Here is a 16,489-nt window from a genome sequence, read left to right as displayed (position 1 = left end):
AGACTCCGAAAAGGAATAGGTATGTGGTACGGTAAGTAAACCGACTCCAAAACAGTTCTAATAGCAATTTTTCACCGTTTTGGAATATTTAAATAGGAAATAAGAAGTAGTTCGAACGGGACACGAGGCATCCACGAGGGTGGAGAGCACGCCCTACCCCCCTGGACGCGCCCCCTGCCTCGTGGGCACCTCGTGTGCCCTCTGGACTCCGTTTTCTTGCACGATACTTCTTTGGGTCGGCAAAAATTCATTATATAATCTCTCGAAAGTTTTAACCACCGTACCACGACACAATCCTCTATTTTTTTTGAGTTGTTTCTACCGCAGATTAGAGCAATATGTCATCCCAGGATTCAGAAAGCTATGTGGTTGATTACTTTGCAGACCCTAAGGTCTACAGGGACTTGGAGCATTGTGGTTGGACCACGGAGGAAGAAGAAGACTATGAACCTAGGGGAAAGGAGGACACGAGCTCAGATGAAGATGAAGTCCCATTACCTCAACCCGGGGACATGCATGTGGAGTTCAAAAAGTCAAGCCTCCCTGATAGAGCAAAGAAACCTAAGATTGAGTTTATCCCTTTTCGCCTCTTGCAGGAGAACAAACAGGAACTATGCAAAAAGATATTAAGCCTTGAGCAGGAGATCAATGACCTAAGGGAGCAAAACTCTATCCTCAAGCGCAAATTAAGGAAGAAGCCTACATCATCAACAACTCCATCATCACCACCTCCGAAGAAAGAGACATAAATACATGGGTATGGGCACTCCCCTTGGCAACCGCCATGCTTGGGGGAGGTGCCCCGGTATCGTATCATCGTCACACTTCTATCTTTACCGTTTTTCTTAGTTCGATCCTTTTGGTTATATCTTGATCTAGTAGAATAAAGTTTAGTATGATCTAGCTTTGGGTTTTTTGTTGATCCTTATCTATGTAATCGAGTCCTTGAGCTATATATAATAAAGATTAGTCTTGAGTTGAGGGCTTGGTTATCTTGCTATGATATTGAGGCAATAAAAGAAAAAAAGGAAGGAATAAAAAATAAAGAGATCATATTGATCTTATGGAGAGTACTGACTTCACATATAAAGAGTATGATGAATAAAAGTTGTTGAGAGTTGACAAACATAGTTTTGGTCATCATTGCAATTAATAGGAAGTAATAAAGAAAGAGAGGTTCTCACATATAAATATACTATCTTGGACATCTTTTATGATTGTGAGCACTCATTAAAATATGACATGCTAAAAAGTTGATGTTGGACAAGGAAGACAACGTAATGGGTTATGTTTTCTTATATCCGAAATAAACTATATTGTCATGGATCATCCAACATGTTGAGCTTGCCTTTCCCCCTCATGCTAGCCAAATTCTTTGCACCAAGTAGATATACTACTTGTGCTTCTAAATATCCTAAAACCCAGTTTTGCCATGAGAGTCCACCATATCTACCTATGGATTCAATAAGATCCTTCAAGTAAGTTGTCATTGCTGCAAGCAATAAAAATTGCTCTCTAAATATGTATGATCTATTATTGTGGAGAAAATAAGCTTTATACGAGCTTGTGATATGGAAGAAATAAAAGCGACAGGCTGCATAATAAAGGTCCCTATCACAAGTGGCAATATAAAGTGACATTCTTTTGCATTAAGATTTTGTGCATCCAACCATAAAAGCACATGACAACATCTGCTTCCCTCTGCGAAGGGCCTATCTTTTATTTTTGTCGTATACCTTATACAAAAGTCATGGTGATCTTCACCTTTTCTTTTTTACACTTTATCCTTTGGCAAACACTATGTGTTGGAAAGATCCTGATATATATATATATCTAATTGGATGTGGGCTTTCATAAAGCATTATTGTTGACTTTACCCTTGAGGTAAAAGGTTGGCAGGCAAAACTATAAGCCCCTATCTTTCTGTGTCCTATTAAAACTTCATACCCATAAGTATTGCGTGAGTGTTAGCAATTGTGAAAGACTAAATGATAGCTGAGTATGTGGACTTGCTGAAAAGCTCTTATATTGAATTTTTCCGATGTTATGATAAATTGCAATTGCTTCAATGACTGAGATTATAGTTTGCTAGTTTTTCAATGAAGTTTCTGATTCATACTTGACATTGTGAATAGATTGTTACTTTAGCATAAGAAAACATATGACAATAATATATATGTTGCTATTCTAAGAATGATCATGATGCCCTCATGTCCGTATTTTATTTTATCAACACCTCTATCTCTAAACATGTGGACATATTTTTCGTTATCGGCTTCCACTTGAGGACAAGTGAGGTCTAAGCTTGGGGGAGTTGATACGTCCATTTTGCATCATGCTTTTATATCGATATTTATTGCATTATGGGCTGTTATTACACATTATGTCACAATACTTATGCCTTTTCTCTCTTATTTTACTAGGTTTACATGAAGAGAGAGAATGCCGGCAGCTGGAATTCTGGGATGGAAAAGGAGAAAATATTATAGACCTATTCTGCACAACTCCAAAAGTCCTGAAGCTCCACAAAAGTCAGTTTTGGAATATATATAAAATATTGGGCGAAGGAAGCACCAGAGGGGGGCCACCCACTGTCCACGAGGGTGGAGGGCGCGCCCTACCCCCTGCCTCGTGGGCCACCTGGAAGCCCCCCGATGCCCATCTTATGGTATAAGGTGTATTTTTCCCTAGAAAAAATAAGAGGGAAGCTTTCGGGACGAAGCGCCGCCGTCTCGAGGCGGAACCAATCTAGGGCTCCGGCAGAGCTGTTCTGCCAGGGAAACATCCCTCCCGGAGGGGGAAATCATCACCATCGTCATCACCATCGATCCTCTCATCGGGAGGGGGTCAATCTCCATCAACATCTTCACCAGCACCATCTCCTCTCAAACCCTATTTCATCTCTTGTATCCGATATTTGTCTCAAAACCTCAGATTGGTACCTGTGGGTTGCTAGTAGTGTTGATTACTCCTTGTAGTTGATGCTAGTTGGTTTATTCGGTGGAAGATTATATGTTTAGATCCTTTATGCACATTAATACCCCTCTTATTATGAACATGAATATGATTTGTGAGTAGTTACGTTTGTTCCTGAGGACATGGGAGAAGTCTTGTTATAAGTAGTCATGTGAATTTTGTATTCATTAGATATTTTGATGAGATGCATGTTGTCTTTCCTCTAGTGGTGTTATGTGAACATCGACTACATGACACTTCACCATTGTTTGGGCCTAGGGGAAGGCATTGGGAAGTAATAAGTAGATGATGGGTTGCTAGAGTGACAGAAGCTTAAACCCTAGTTTATGCGTTGCTTCATAAGGGGCTGATTTGGATCCATATGATTCATGCTATGGTTAGGTTTACCTTAATTCTTCTTTCGTAGTTGTGGATGCTTGCGAGGGAGGTTAATCATAAGTGGGATGCTTGTCCAAGGAAAGGCAGTACCCAAGCACCGGTCCACCCACATATCAAATTATCAAAGTAAAGAACATGAATCATATGAGCATGATGAAAACTAGCTTGACGATAATTCCCATGTGTCCTCGGGAGCGCTTTCCTTTATATAAGAATTTGTCCAGGCTTGTCCTTTGCTACAAAAAGGATTGGGCCACCTTGCTGCACCTTGTTTACTTTTGTTACTTGTTACCCGTTACGAATGACCTTATCATAAAACTATCTGTTACCGATAATTTCAGTGCTTGCAGAGAATACCTTACTGAAAACTGCTTGTCATTTCCTTCTGCTCCTCGTTGGGTTCGACACTCTTACTTATCGAAAGGACTACGATAGATCCCCTATACTTGTGGGTCATCACTGCACTTTTGTTACTACTATCATTACTTGCTCGTTTCAAATTATCTTGCTATCAAACTACTCTGTTACTTACAATTTCAGCACTTGCAGACATGACCTTGCTGAAAACCACTTGTCATTTACTTCTGCTCCTCGTTGGGTTCGACACTCTTACTTATCGAAAAGAGCTACAATTGATCCCCTATACTTTTGGGTTATCAAGGCTATTTTCTGCCGCCGTTGCCGGGGAGTGAAGCGCCTTTCGTAAGTGGAATTTGGTAAGAAAACATTTATAGTGTGCTGAAATTTATTGTCACTTGTTACTATGGAAAACAATCCTTTGTGGGGTTTGTTCGGGGTATCTTCACCTCGACCGGAACCACAATTAGCTACCCCTCAACCTACTGCACCTACTGAAAATATTGAATATGAAATTCCTTCGGGTATGATAGAACAACTGCTAGCTAATCCTTATGCAGGAGACGGAACTGAACATCCTGATATGCACTTGATATATGTAGAAAAAACTTGTGGATTATTCGAGCTTGCAGGTTTATCCGGAGATGAAGTTATGAAGAAGGTTTTCCCTTTATCTTTGAAGGGGAAAGCATTGGCATGGTATAGGCTATGCGATGATATTGGATCTTGGAATTGGAATCGATTGAAATTGGAGTTCCATCAAAAGTTTTATCCTATGCATCTAGTTCATCGTGATCGGAATTACATATATAATTTTTGGCCTCGTGAAGGAGAAAGTATCGCTCTAGCTTGGGGGAGGCTTATGTCAATGTTATATTCATGCCCCGATCATGGGCTTTCAGGAGAAATTATTATCCAGAATTTTTATGCTCGGCTTTCTCGTAATGATCAAACCATGCTTGATACTTCTTGTGCTGGTTCTTTCATGAAGAAGACTATTGGATTTCGGTGGGATCTTTTGGAAACAATTAAACGCAACTCTGAAGATTGGGAACTCGACGAAGGTAAAGAGTCAGGTATTAAACTTAAGTATGATTGTGTTAAATCTTTTATGAATACCGATGCTTTTCAAAAGTTTAGCACTAAATATAGACTTGACTTGGAGATAGTAGCCTCCTTTTGTGAATCATTTGCTACTTTTGTTGATCTCCCTAAAGAGAAGTGGTTTAAATATCACCCACCTATTAAAGAAGAAATTAAAGAACCGGTACCAATTAAAGAAGAAACCATAATTTATAATGTTGATCCAGTTGTTCCTACTGCGTATATTGAGAAACCACCTTTCCCTGTTAGGATAAAGGAACATGCTAAAGTTTCAACTGTGGTTAACAAAAGCTATATTAGAACACCTAAACCTGATGAACAAATTAAAGTAGAACCTAGTATTGCTATGGTTAAAGATCTCTTGGAAGAAGATATGGATGGGCATGTTATTTACTTCTGCGAAGAAGCTGCTAGAATTGCCAAACCTGATAAAAAGGATAAACATAGACCAGTTGTTGGCATGCCCATTGTCTCAGTTAAAATAGGAGATCACTGTTATCATGGTTTATGTGACATAGGTGCTAGTGGGAGTGCTATTCCTTACACCTTATATCAAGAAATTATGAATGGCATAGCACCCGCAGAGATAGAAGACATAGATGTTACTATTAAACTTGCTAATAGAGACACTATATCACCAATTGGGATAGTTAGAGATGTTGAAGTCTTGTGTGGGAAAATAAAATACCCTACTGATTTTCTTGTTCTTGGCTCCCCACAAGATGAATTTTGTCCCATTATATTTGGTGGACCTTTCTTGAACACCGTTAATGCTAGAATAGACTGTGAGGAACAAACTGTCGGTGTTAGTTTTGGTGATGAGTCTCATGAGTTTAATTTTTCCAAGTTTAGTAGAAAGATTCATGAAAAAGAATTGCCTAGTAAGATGAAACAATTGGTCTTGCTTCTATTGTTGTACCCCCTACTGATCCTTTAGAACAATATTTGCTAGACCATGAAAATGATTTTCATATGCATGAAAGAAATGAAATAGATAAGATTTTCTTTGAACAACGTCCTCTGCTTAAACACAATTTGCCTATTGAAACTCTAGGAGGTCCTCCTCCACCTAAAGGTGATCCCGTGTAACATCCCAAATTTTCAATTTGGAATGTTATACATAGATCATTCATGAATATCATATTTTGCTGCATTTCGTTTCGCGATCCTCGAAATCCTAAGCAACTCAAGGATCCTCGGAGAGAGTTGGGGATTTCCCTGTATTCATATTTGAGTTTTATCAAATATTGAAACGAGGATTTTGGGTTTTAATTATTTTTCTCTCCGAAAATATTTCATATTAAAATATATGAGAGGAGATAATATGACTTCTCCAAAATAATTGAAATATTGGAGGAAAATATTAAAATCAAATATTTGATTTTATTCGGATTTTTTTTATATTTTATTTGCATTAGAAAAATTGCATGTTTTCAAAATTGCATTTTAGGGCCAAGAAAATGTTCATCTCGTTCTAAATATTTTATTTAGACGGTGAAAATTTGTTTTGGCATTTTTAATTTTTTTTTTATTTTCTAGGATTTATTTAAGTTTCGGCAAAATTATTTAAAAAAAACTTCTCTTCGCCGACTGGGCCAAAGCCCAGCCAGCCGGCCCACCGCCCCGCGCCTCGTCTCCCTCCAGGAAACCGCGCCACCGCCGCCGCCCGACCCCGAGTCCAGCCGGGACTCCTCTTCCGTGCCGCCTTGCCCCTCCCCCAAGCAACCCCCCTCCTTTAAATACGCCGCCCCGGACCCCCCCACCACCACCGAACCCCGCCGCCCGCCGCACCCGCCGCCAGCGCCGCCGCCAAGCCCGTGACGCCCCGCCGCCTAGCGCCGCGCCGCGGCCGCCGCCCGCGCACCCCGCCGCCGCAGCCCCAACTCGCCGGAGCCTCGCCGGAGGTACACGCCGCCGCCGCCGTTCGGTTTATTCTAAAACCGATCCTTTTTTTAGAAAACCCTAGTTCATTTTTTAGATCGGTTCGCCGGTTTTCCCGGTTTAGTTTATTTAGCGGACGTTCGTCCGTACGTTCGTTTTAACGAACGGTTTTCGCTCGGTAGTTACAGACAACGAATGTTCGTTCGTTAGCCTGTTCGTCAGTTTTTTCTTTTTCTCGGATTTTCCGCGATTATTTCGATCGCGATTTCAGATCTGATTTTCGTTTTAGTTTATCTTTTCGCTCATTTATCGGAATCAGGCGATTCAAGCGCCTAGATCTTCGTCTCGAAACCCTCTTTCTGTTTAATCAACTTGAACAAGATTTTGGTACTGTAAAATTTGACTTTAGTTTAGATTAGTAAACGGATCTTGTTTCTTTTGCAGTTTGAGTTTCGTTGCTCCGTTTGATTTGATTGTTTTTGCAAACCGGAGTTCTTAAGTTGAACTTTCTAGTTATTTCTTCTTATTTGAGATTTACCCGTGCTTCTTTGCTTGATTGCTTATGTATGCTATTGTTTGTTTGCGATAGAATTCCCGGAGTGTGAAGCGTGCTACTACGAGTCCCTAGGTTTTGCGGATCGTCAGCAAGGCAAGTAACACATTGATCATACTCTTTTCATACCCAGTTTTTATGCATTAGTTCCAATCCTCAAACACTGCATGATTAGGATGTGATTAACATGTGGGTTGGGAAGTAGTTGATGAGGTAGAACCTATTACCCTGTTATATTCAAACCCTTGGGAGTTACTTCTACATATTGCTTACATTGTTATGCTATGCTCGTAGACGTGGTTTGGGTGAGTGAATCCATGACAGATGTGAGATGTTTAATTAATGGTTCAACTTAAGGTGGCAACTTAAATACACATCTGGGTGGATTGCTTGCCGGGCACCTGGAGAATCCAGTGTTGTCCTAGGATATCCCGGAGTACCCGTGCGATCATCCTAAGGTCCGCCACCCAGGCTCAAAGGGAACTGAGATATTTTCATGCTAGAAACTTCTGTGTGCAGCCACAAGCTATTATGGGCTCTAGCATAGTTGAGTAAGTTGCATGATCTCTTGAAGAGGTGGATCAGCAGGTAGAGGGATGTAGGTTGGTATGGTTTGCTCGGAGTAAAGAGTTAATGTTTCTGAAAGGCTGTGTCTCGGTCATCCGTTTCTCAAACACCATGTAGTGCGAGAAATCCAACGGAGGAGATCGGGTCTTGTGGGGAAAAGTGCGCAAACCTCTGCAGAGTGTACAATCTAATCATGGTTAGCCGTGTCCCCGGTTATGGACAATCTTGAGTATCTAGTACTTGGAGTATCCTAAGTATCTCATCACTCTAAATTAATATTGTTGGGTTGATAATTACTTTAATTGGGATTGAGTTGGAGGAACCTTCTCAATGATGTTTCAACCACCATGATAGTTAAAATAAAACTTATTCCTTTGTTGTAGGGAAAAATTGGCTTTTCGCAAAAACTATAACCATAGAGCTTTCCACCAGCCAAATATGCATGTAGTGATAGCATTATCCTGTTCTTGCTCTACTGTCTTATATTGCCAGCATATTCCATGTGCTGGCCCGTTTTCGGGCTGCAACGTATTATGTTGCAGACTTTTCAAACGAGGAGTAAGGTCCGTTAGGTCATTGCCGTGCAGCTCAGCTATGCCGTTGGAGTTGATGGACTCACTTTATCTTCCAAGCCTTCCGCTGTTATGGTATTAGATGGCCTTAAGCCATATTTATTGTAATAAGTTCTCTTTTGAGACATTCGATGTAATAAGTGTGTGATTGCTACTCTGTTATAAATCCTTCGAGTGCTGTGTGTGTCAGCATTACCGATCCAGCGATGACACTGAAGCACAGAGACTTGACCATTTGAGGTCGGGTCGCTACATCCCGTGTTTGAATTAAAACAATTGCCAAACACTTTGAAATATGCTTATCTTGATGAAAAGAAGATATATCCTGTTATTATTAGTGCTAACCTTTCAGAACATGAAGAAGAAAGATTATTGAAAGTTCTAAGGAAGCACCGAGCTGTTATTGGATATACTCTTGATGATTTAAAGGGCATTAGTCCCACTCTATGTCAGCACAAAATTAATATGGAACCTGATGCTAAACCCAGTTGTTGATCACCAACGTCGGTTAAATCCAAAAATGAAGGAAGTGGTAAGAACGGAAATATTAAAACTTCTGGAAGCAGGTATAATCTATCCTATAGCTGTAGATGGGTAAGTCATGTTCATTGTGCCCCTAAGAAAGGAGGTATTGTTGTTGTTCCTAATGATAAGAATGAACTTATTCCACAAAGAATCGTTACAGGCTATAGAATGGTAATTGATTTTAGAAAATTAAACAAAGCAACTAGAAAAGATCATTACCCTCTGCCTTTTATTGATCAGATGCTAGAAAGATTATCTAAGCACACACATTTTTGCTTCCTTGATGGATATTCTGGTTTTTCACAAATACCTGTTTCTCAACCTAATCAAGAAAAGACTACTTTTACTTGCCCCTTTGGACCTTATGCTTATAGACATATGCCTTTTGGTTTATGCAATGCACCTGCTACCTTTCAAAGATGTATGACTGCTATATTCTCCAACTTTTGTGAAAAGATTGTCGAGGTTTTCATGGATGATTTCTCTTTCTATGGGAAGTCTTTTGATGATTGTTTAAGCAATCTTGATCGAGTTTTGCAGAGATGTGAAAAAACAAATCTTGTCTTGAATTGGGAGAAGTGCCACTTTATGGTTAATGAAAGTATTGTCTTGGGTCATAAAATTTCTGAAAGAGGTATTGAAGTGGACAAAGCAAAAGTTGATGCAATTGAGAAAATGCCATGTCCTAAAGATATCAAAGGTATTCATAGTTTCCTAGGTCATGCTGGTTTCTATAGCAGATTTATCAAAGACTTTTCTAAAATTTCTAGGCCTCTTATGAGTCTTTTGCAAAAGGATATTCCTTTTGTTTTTTATGATGATTATTTAGAAGCCTTTGAAACACTCAAGAAAGCCTTAATTTCTGCACCTATTGTTCAACCACCTGATTAGAACTTGCCTTTTGAAATTATGTGTGATGCTAGTGATTATGATGTTGGTGTTGTTCTAGGACAAAGAGTTGATAAGAAACTGAATGTTATTCACTATGCTAGTAAAACTCTAGACAGTGCTCAAAGAAACTATGCAACTACTGAAAAAGAATTCTTAGCAGTGGTGTTTGCTTGTGATAAATTTAGACCTTATATTGTTCATTCAAAAGTAATTTTTCACACCGACCATGCTGCTATTAAATATCTTATGGAAAAGAAAGATGCTAAACCTAGACTTATTCGATGGGTTCTCTTACTACAAGAATTTGATTTACGTATCACTGATAGAAAGGGAGCTGAGAACCCGGTAGCTGATAACTTGTCTAGGCTTGAAAATGTGCCTGATGACCCACTACCTATTGATGATAGTTTTCCTGATGAGCAGTTAACTGCAATAAATGTTACTCATAATACTCCTTGGTATGCTGACTATGCTAATTACATTGTTGCTAAATATTTACCACCTAGCTTTACTTACCAACAAAAGAAAAAATTCTTCTATGATTTAAGACATTACTTTTGGGATGACCCACATCTTTATAAAGAAGGAGTAGGTGGTATTATTAGACGTTGTGTACCTGAGGATGAACAGGGACAAATCCTACGGAAATGTCACTCCGAAGCTTACGGATGGCATCATGCTGGAGATAGAACTGCTCACAAGGTATTGCAATCTGGATTTTACTGGCCTACTATCTTCAAGGACGCCCGTAAGTTCGTCTTATCTTGTGATGAATGCCAAAGAATAGGTAATATCAGTAAGCGTCAAGAAAATGCCTATGACTTATTCACTTTCTGTTGAACCATTTGATGTTTGGGGATTTGATTACATGGGACCTTTTCCTTCCTCTAATGGGTATACACATATTTTGGTTGCTGTTGATTATGTTACTAAATGGGTAGAAGCTATTCCAACCAGTAGTGCTGATCACAACACCTCTATTAAAATGCTTAAGGAAGTTATTTTCCCAAGTTTGGAGTCCCTAGATACTTAATGACTGATGGTGGTTCACACTTTATTTATGGTGCTTTTCGTAAAATGCTTGCCAAGTATGATGTTAACCATAGAATTGCATCAGCTTATCATCCTCAGTCTAGTGGTCAAGTTGAACTTAGCAATAGAGAAGTAAAATTAATTTTGCAAAAGAATGTCAATAAGTCCAGGAAGAATCGGTCTAAGAAATTAGATGATGCACTTTGGGCTTATAGAACAGCATATAAAAATTCTATGGGTATGTCTCCTTATAAAATGGTTTATGGAAAAGCTTGTCGTTTGCCTCTTGAGTTAGAACATAAAGCATGTTGGGCAATCAAAGAACTCAATTATGATTTCAAACTTGCCGGTGAAAAGAGGTTATTTGATATTAGTTCATTAGATGAATGGAGAACCCAAGCTTATGAAAATGCAAAATTATTCAAAGAAAAATTTAAAAGATGGCATGACAAAAGAATCCAAAAGTGTGAGTTTAAATTCGGAGAATATGTTCTTTTGTACAACTCTCGTTTCAGATTCTTTGCAGGAAAACTCCTCTAAAAATGGGAAGGCCCCTATGTTATCAAGGAGGTTTATCGGTCTGGAGCCATCAAAATAAATAATGCCGAAGGTACTAACCCGAAGGTTGTCAATGGGCAACGAATAAAACATTATATCTCAGGTACGCCTATTAATGTTGAAAGTAATATTGTCCAAACTTTGACACTGGAAGAACACATAAAAGAGTCCTTACGGAACACTCCAGAATCATGAGAATAAGGAGCTACGTGATACGGTAAGTAAACAGACTCCGAAAAATCCGCAAAAATATTTTTTGTCAGTTTTGGAATATTTAGAAAAATAGGAAAATAAGAAACTTCCAGGAAGCGTACCCTGGTGGGCACAAGACACCAGGGCGCGCCCAGGTGGGTTGTGCCCACCTGGGACACCTTCCGGACTCCGTTTTTCTACAGTTTGCTTGCCCCCCCCCCAAGATAAAAAAATCTTTATATACCCCCTAAACCTGTTAACCACGGTATGGCGGAGAAATCCTCTGTTCTCTTTTCTTGCTGTTTTCGGGCAGATCTATCAAGCCAGGCATCATGTCTTCCTCACCCTCCAACAACGGAGAAGAAGACGCAAAGGTATTTCAGGAGGATCTAAGCAGAGAGGAAGCTGAAGAAGTTGTTATGGAGGAAGAGGAGGAAAATCCTTTTGGGGTTCACTCTCCGGCTTCCGAGAGAGGGACATTGGCTAGCATCTCCACTCATCCGAATCCTCATCAAGCTATGATACCGTCAAATAATCAAGAGAGCCTCGAAGTGCAAGAAGAAACCCCACCAAGAAGGCCTTTACACAGGTTACATCGTTAACAATTTTCGCAATTTGATTCATAACTATGGGTTCGAGAATACCGTCAAATTGGGACATGTCATGATAAGGCTGTGACAAAATTTTGAGACATTTCGCAAAAGTTTCAATGTACACCACTTAGAAACTGAAGCATCTTTGAGGAATAATCATAGTTTTATATGTTTCACGTTAACATTTTTCATCGTTTGCTTGTTTTTAAGTTATTAAGTGCATTTCTAGGCATTTAATGGGATGACACAAATGGCACAATTAGGCGAGAGGGAGCATGAGATTTGCATGGGTTTTTTGAATATTCTAGGGAAGTTGGACTATACATTGTTCACAAGTGGATATATCTATGAGGATGTTTCATATAACTCAAGGCAAATCTTTTGAAGTTATGCAAACACCTTATTCTATTTTCCAAACAACTAATCAAGGCACCCTTGTAGAGTAATTTGGAAAAACATTATCTTATGTGCCCCAATACATTCTTGACACGTAATAGATTGTATTTTGTTGAGTAGGAGTTTTAATAATATTTGAACAGATTTACTATTTTCCATAGTTTAAATGAATTTATGTGTGCTTAATGAAAGTGATTCTAGTTTGAATTATATGTATCTCAAAGAAGGCATCTAAATGCAAGAAAATTAAAATTTCAGTACCCTTTTAATTTTGTAGCTCCTAACCAGAAAATATGTAAAATACGTTTACTTGGGGAAATTCAAACGTTTACACACATCTTACTATTTTTTTAGAAAACAATTACAAAATTTAATGTGGTCTAGAAACTATGAGAATTGGCATTGGGTCATAATATGACCTCATGAGACTATGCTCAAAATGTCAAACAATTTTAGAAAATTGGTATTTTTTTGAAATCATTCGCTTATATTCTTGGCATTAAATGAATTTTTATCTATACTCATTGAGTTCGAATCCTTCGGGTCTTAAATCTTCATAGTATAGTTTTTGGGTTGCCCTTGTTCAACTTAATTTGTTGGTAAAGTTTTATTTTTTGCTTTAAATCAATTTAAGCACTTTTGTTAATAGAAAAAAGATTCCAAATTTAGTTGGGCATGTTAGTACAATCTAGTGCCCTTGTGTGTTTTGGAGATTGTTGGATAGAAACAGTGAGGGACTAATGTGTTTGCTACTGCACATAGAGAGATATGGTCCATGGAGTTTGAAGAACGTTGCTATAAAGTTCGGTGAGAGTTATCTGCGTAGCAGAGAAGGTTGCCAAACTTTGAGGAGTTTGCTAACAAGGAGATTGTATGTTGGAAGAAGAGCCCCCCCCCCCCCCCAAATTATTGCTGAGTTGAAGCAATTGATACCGTGAGCGGTCCAAGAGATTTGACTGTAGCAGAGAAGAATGAACACCGCGTGAAGACATAGTTATTTTTCATAGTTTCATTTTCTTCATTTGAGTCAGAGGATCACCATACCATTAAGAGGGGTTCAAGTATTCGAGACTTATGTCAAGTGTGATTCTTAACCAAGTTATATCCCATGTGACATGAGAAAAATCTCCATCATGCACAGAGAGTTTACTCGCAACTCTGAAATGATGTTCTTTCGGACTTCGAGAGAAATCCTCTAGGAGTGGAGTCGGATTTACATGTTCCTCAAGTAAAGTTGTCACATGAGTTTGAAATTCGACCATTGGAAAAACGTTGGTTGGCCATTGGCTGGGCCACATGCCCTAATTGGTCATTTCACCCTTAGGATTGCCTCGACTATAAATAGCCACCCCGCTTCAGCCATTACGGTTGGCTGCTCCTATTGATTTGAGACTTTTGTCTGAGCATCCCCTATACGAGATATTTGAGCGAAATCTTCTGAGAGAAAACCAAGAGCCCAAACTTAGATAGTGGTCGAGCACCACATTAGATCTAAGTTGGGAGTATTGAGCTTATTTCTCTTGAGAGTTTACACTCTCTAGACGGTTAGGCGTCAAAGTCGTCAGCAACCAAGAGTCATTGTCGTCTGTGAGGATATTATTTGTGAAGGTTATGGAGATCGCCTGAAGTCTCTACCATGAGTGAAATGACACAAGTTGACGAACTTATTGTCAGGAGAATAGGATGGAGAGAGGTTTATTCCTGTGTTCAATGACAAGTTCATCCAACCAGACATAGCTCTTTTGTAGAAGAGTGAACTGGTATACCGAATACTCTATCGCCATCGAGCACCACCTTGTTTTATCACATTCTGCAATTACTTTCAGTAATTTAATTTCGGTTGAGTTTTCCTCATGTATTGTTCTTCGAAATTTTGGTATGCTTTCCCCTTAAGCAAACCTTTCTTTTCTGAGATCATGTTGTGCCTCGTATTTGCTCTCGATGTACCGAAGGTTATCTGCTTATATTTTCGCCTAATTTACATCTACTTCTATCTTGTTACCCTTCTCACTTCTGTCCATAGATATCTCACAGTAATCTGTTTAAGTTTTCTTTCGAATACTTCTTCTACTACTTTCATTCCAATGTGTTGTCGTGAGAGTATTTGAGTTTCGCTAGAAAATTTAAATCTCCCATTCAACCCTCGTTTGGTCGATATACTCCGGTCCTACATGGCCAAATTTCCCAGGCCCAGCCTCACGCTCTCTATCCAAGGGTCCAACCACTGTTCAAGATATCTTCCGATATTCGGATAAATCGGCTGATTTATCGCTTACCGTTGTCTAGACGATATGATAAACCGGCCGATAAATCAGCCGATATGGCGATAAATCGACCGATATGCCGATAAACTGGCCGATTTACCTCTTATCATGGGTCGACCGATAAGCGATATCCCCAACATTGGGTCCAACACATTCTTGTTCGCCATTGCTGTTTATTGCTTATTGTTAGTCATCTGTAGCCCTCGCCTATGGTGTTTCGTTACCGCCTCGCAGCCCAAATAGCACGAGAAGGCAGTATTATGGTTTTCATCCTTATTGGTATTTATTTTTTTCCTGTTAGTTTTTAGTTTTATTTATGGTTTTCATCCTTTTCTATGTCAATTTTTTGCAATACATGTTTTTATACACGTTGATTATTTTTAAAATACATCATGAACATTTTTTCAAAATACATGTTTAAACTTTTTACTGAGCAAATGTCAAATATTTTTACAATACATTTTTTAACTTTTTTCAATGGTACGAATCATTTTTAATATCACATGAAGATTTTTCTACATTATATTAATGTGTTCTTTAATGTCATGAACATACTTTTGGAATGTGTGAACTTTTTAAATGCCATGTAGATTTTTTTGACTGGTATGGAACATTTTTTGAATTAAATGGACATTTTTCTTACGTTGTATACATATTTATTAAAAATTGCACATTTTATTGAAACACATGAACATTTTCTTAAAATAACATGTACATTCATTGAAGGGTACGAGGCAATTTTGAAAATTACATGAACATTTTTATATTATATAGTTTTCTAAAAAATTGCCACAATTTTTTTCTCAAATGCGTGAATATTTTTAAATATCGCAAACACTTTTTTGAATGCTATTAACATTTTTTATAAGTTGCATGAACAAGTTTTTTAGATTGAGTTAACATTCTTCTAATGTGCGGTGAATGTTTTTTTAAAAATTAAAGAAATTAACTTCTAAAGTATATGGATTTAGAGTATTTTGCTTTTCTCAAACTAACATAAACTACATGTCTACGTGTTCGTGAAGTGATACGGAGGTTGAACACCATCGCTGTCCTGTTGTGCCTTATGCTTTTCCTAAAGTTTGGTATCGTGGGTATCTATACATTCTAATAAAGTTATTAGTGGTTCTGCCCATCCATCCTAAAATTACCCCCCAAAGTTGCCATAAATAATCCACTATGCTACCCATAAGTGAAGAAGGCACAGTTGCTCTATTGCGGCTACCCTTGCTATGTCATCCGATGTTGTTCACAAAGCGGCTCTTACTATAGACCTGGCTATGTCCGAGATGAAATCGAACCCGGCCCCGGGTTTCCGGCCATCAATCCAGAGGTCAAGACAACTGCGATACTTAAATCGCTCAAATAGCCACCTTAGACGGACACAACCATTAGAAGAAGAAACTAAAATTCGATGGAGTATCCTAAACCAGAGATCCTCCACAAAGAAAGTCTTGGTTTGAGGAACGAAATATACGATTCGATTTTTCACCGTGATGCCCTCATATATCACAAGCACACAAGGGCTAGATGCTCACTCTTCCACACTAGAGACCTGGGTTCTATCCCCTCTCTCTCTCTCTCTCTCTCTCGGAATAGCAAGGGCACACCTCCTCTGCACGCATTCATGGGCCGGCCCATGTTTTTTAA

Source organism: Triticum aestivum, chromosome 4D, assembly GCF_018294505.1.
Source record: "Triticum aestivum cultivar Chinese Spring chromosome 4D, IWGSC CS RefSeq v2.1, whole genome shotgun sequence".
Lineage (NCBI taxonomy): Eukaryota > Viridiplantae > Streptophyta > Magnoliopsida > Poales > Poaceae > Triticum > Triticum aestivum.
The sequence above is the reverse complement of the archived record's forward strand: the minus strand, read 5'-3'. Positions refer to the sequence as shown.